Here is a 4,477-nt window from a genome sequence, read left to right as displayed (position 1 = left end):
TTATCTGTTAGCCACTGAGAGGCCTTTCATGTGTAAAGATTGTTCGGATAAGCGTCGTGCTTCTATTCGCTCGCCACCTATATCAGCTTCGCCGTTTGAGACAATAAATAAAGACAGTGAAGAAATTAACGTGCCTAAAGACAATAATACTGAGCAATAATCCACATTGCTTATGGTGTCTAATAAAATCGCTGCTCCAAGAGCGGACAATACTCGCATACTCTCTGCTGTGAATGCGTTGCTTGCTGATCGTGAAAATCTAATGAAAAAAACGTTTGAACTTCATCAGGAAATATGTTCGTTAAAATCTATACTCAGCGATAAAGACTCTGTGCTTTCTAAGTTGACATGCGAAGTAAAAGCTCTGCACGGTATCGTCTTTACTAGTGTCAATAATCTAAATGCAGCCCCTAGTGGTAATGTCAAAATAACTAAAAACAATAAACTTACTAGTACTCCTAGTCAGACTCATTCGCTTGCTTCCTCTTCGTCATCGTCTCAATCTGTGTCTGATTCTCGTGTTATTGCTGAGAATGCAGCCCCTAGTGGTAATGTCAAAATCACTAAAAACAATAAACTTACGAGTACTGCTAGTCAGACTCATTCGCTTGCTTCCTCTTCATCATCGTCTCAATCTGTGTCTGATTCTCGTGTTATTGCTGAGAATATTGCGTTTACCTGCGCTGCGCCGTTGCCAGCATTTTCGCAAAGTGCTGGTGACACGAACATATTTAAAGGGAAAACGCGGAATGAGAAAACGCAGAAAGAGAAAACTCCGATATCGTCTAACATTGCTGCTGCTGCGGCCGCCACCACTACCACTGCTCCCGTCTCCTATGCCAGTGCTGCTGCTTTGCCGTCGGCCTCTTCTTTACACCCACCTGATCAGACAGCGAAATCATCTGTATACCAGTTGCCCATGCGGAATATCACTGCGAAACGCAGTAGTAGAAAACTTAATCAACCAACTGTCGTTGGGTCGAATAATAGCCAAGAACTAACTACATGTTGTTCCTGGTTNTGTTCCTGGTTTGAAGTGGTTGCATTTATCATCTTTTTCAAATAACGTAACTGTTGCCGATATATTAGCTTATGTTTCAAAGCACGCCGAGCTTGATACGAAGTTGCTGACCTGCCATATGCTTGTGAAAAAGGACACTGACGTATGCAAACTTAAAAAAATTAATTTTAAACTTGGGGTGTCGGAATGCTGCTATGAAAAGGTGCTTAACGCGGACATTTGGCCAACGCATGTGAAGATTCGTCCTTTCCGTTTTTTTTCCCAAAGACGGCGTACCACAGCTAGAAGCTTAGTTGACCCTCCAGAAGTCATCCCAAAACGTGTGAAACTCTATTTTCAAAATGTATCGGGTCTTAGAACCAAATCTAAACAACTTTTTGCCATGAGTTCCCATTTGAACTATGACATATTTGTCGTCGTTGAAACATGGTTGAACGAGAATTTTTATGACAATGAGTTTTTCGACTGCAATCTGTTCAACGTGTTTCGCAAAGACAGAGATTTTTCAAAAACTGGTCTCTCTAGAGGTGGAGGTGTATTAATAGCGGTTAATCGAAAATACCGCTCTTCGCTTGTGCCATTAAAGAATGAGGATACCCTCTTTGATCAAATTAGTATTGCTGTGGACGGTATTTCTAAACTAGTAATTTACGTTTCTTACATACCGCCATCTAGTGGTGATGCAATCTACAAAGCGCATGTTGACAATGTTCTTGATTTAGCATCTAGTCATGAAAATCTATGTGTAATTGGTGACTTCAACCTAAGTAATATCGATTGGTCTGCTAGGGGCGATAGTCCAGGGTTACACCCGAAATCTCTTAATACTTTTGCTGAAACCTATGTGGTTGATAATTTTTTAAGTTGTGACCTCATGCAAATAAATAATTTCACTAACAAACTGCTTCGAACTTTAGATCTTATTTTTATTAATGACAATGTTAGTTTTGCCTTATTGGAATGCCTTGATCCATTGTCTACTCCTGGTCTACATCACATTCCATTGGTTCTTGATTTAGAGTTTTACGAGTTCAATACTATCAGTTTGGACAGTTTCTCTACGAGTTTTTGTTACAGAAACTGTGATTTTAAGGCAGTTAATGTTGCAACNTAGTTTTGCCTTATTGGAATGCCTTGATCCATTGTCTACTCCTGGTCTACATCACATTCCATTGGTTCTTGATTTAGAGTTTTACGAGTTCAATACTATCAGTTTGGACAGTTTCTCTACGAGTTTTTGTTACAGAAACTGTGATTTTGAGGCAGTTAATGTTGCAATCGAGTCCTTAGACTGGGATTCCTTATTTACTGGGGTTGAAGTTGCCAAATGTTTTGATATCTTTAAATTTAAGATTAGTGAAATATGCAGAAACAATATACCGAGAGTCAAAAAACAATGTTATAAGATACCTTGGTACACTAAAGAGCTGAAAAAACTCAAGAATTTGAGAAACAAGTTTCACTTTTAAGTGGAGACAAATACTTACAATACTCGAAGGAGTTTAAATCATTAAGCAAGGAGCTAAAGCGTAACTATGTTCAGAAATTCGAGTCTGAGATAAAATCCAATCCTAAAGCTTTCTGGAGGTATGTAAAGTCGAAGAAATCGTGTTCAAGCATTCCCTCTGTAGTATTTTATAATGATATCCACGCTCACACTTCTCTTGAGGCTGCAAATCTTTTTGCAGATTTCTTTAACTCCAACTTCGAACTGGAAGCTGATGTAAGTGGAAATAGTCTCCTGAACAACGATTCCCCAGCTAATTTTGGAACTCTCTCTTTAACCATTGAAGATGTTGAAGACGGTATTCGACAAATCAAATCGTCAACTCAAACTGATGTGGATGGGTTGCCTTCATACCTTCTCAAGTGCTGCTACGCATTCGCATATCCTCTTTTACTAATTTTCAACAAATCTCTCGAGGTTGGTGAGTTTATTGATGCCTGGAAGGTCACTCTTATCAACCCCATATTTAAAAGTGGGAATAAGAATAATATAGCTAACTACAGACCTATTTCCAAATTATCCACGGTCTCAAAATTATTCGAATACATCGTAAAACAAAAATTATACTTCTCAATTAACCGCTTGATCTGTGTTAATCAGCACGGTTTCATGGCCGGTAGATCTACTGTTTCTAACCTGGCAGTTTTTTCTGAATACTGTATATCGGCTTTTCACAATCATGTTCAAGTCGACACTGTGTATACGGACTTTTCAAAAGCGTTCGACAAGGTTAGTCACTCTATGTTACTTACAAAGTTACACTCTCGCCGGAATTGTGTTGTTGTCGTTGACGATGTGTCTTCCCATCCCTTTATTGCGACCTCTGGTGTTCCACAGGGGAGCCTAGTATACTCCTTCTTTTTGTAATTTTTATAAACGACATTTCTAGTTGTTTTAAGTTCTCAGAGTTTCTTTTGTATGCTGATGATCTGAAGATTTACTCCACGGTAGCCTATCCCTCAGACTCTTTGAACCTTCAAAGTGATTTGGATAACGTTGTCGCTTGGTGTAATATGAACATGCTAAATATAAATATAAATAAGTGTCACCATGTCACCTTCACTAAATCCCGCTCTCCTATCCCAACTTCCTACCACATTGGTGGCTCTCAGTTGCGTAACCCTACTGAAATTATAGATCTAGGCGTGGTGTTTAACTATAGATTCTCATTTCAAAGTCAATTAAACTGCACGATAGCTAAAGCATACTCTATGTTGGCTTTTATTCGACGTTTCAGCTCAGACTTTTCTGATCCGTATACCCTAAAGTCACTCTATACCTCCCTGGTGCGCTCCAAGTTAGACTATGCCGCCGTAATTTGGAGACCTTATTACGCTTGCCATATCAATAGGGTTGAACGAATCCAAAAAAAATTTGTTCGTTTTGCCCTTCATTCTCTGCATTTTGTCCACCCAATTCCCTCCTACCGTGGTAGATGTCTACTTATTAATCTTAAGTCTTTAGATTGTAGGTGGTCTATTCTCTCCCTTACTTTTGTCTATAACTTAGTACGTGGTGTCATAGACTGCCCATACTTGCTTGGACGTATCCATTTCGCTGTGCCTCAGAGATGTTTGAGAAATCACGTAACTTTCTCCTTGGAGAAGGTAAGAACTCAATATGCTTCTAATGCTCCCATACTCAGGATCCAACACCGAATTTGCGCTCCTTTACGTGGCAACTGTAGTAGACGTCGCAAGGCTTCACGCTTACTTTACCTTGCCCCGTCCATCGCATTTCTTGGATGGCGGTGACGTCAGCCTTTGTCTTCCCGAGGACATCAACCAGCCGGGCAGAGGCACCTTATCCATTAAGGGTCCGGATATTCCAGGTGCATACCCTTAAATCATAGTCCTTTATACGTTTGCCGTGGTCGTCATCAGAAAAAGGGGGTCTCATCCGAGGCTGTTTGCTTCTTTTCATTGGGCGGGGTTTTAACGTGGCGGCAT

This window comes from Rhagoletis zephyria, unplaced genomic scaffold (assembly GCF_001687245.7).
Source record: "Rhagoletis zephyria isolate East Lansing unplaced genomic scaffold, Rhagoletis_zephyria_1.1 Rzeph_scaffold_00549, whole genome shotgun sequence".
Classification (NCBI taxonomy): Eukaryota; Metazoa; Arthropoda; class Insecta; order Diptera; family Tephritidae; genus Rhagoletis; species Rhagoletis zephyria.
Note: the sequence above shows the minus strand (reverse complement) of the source record.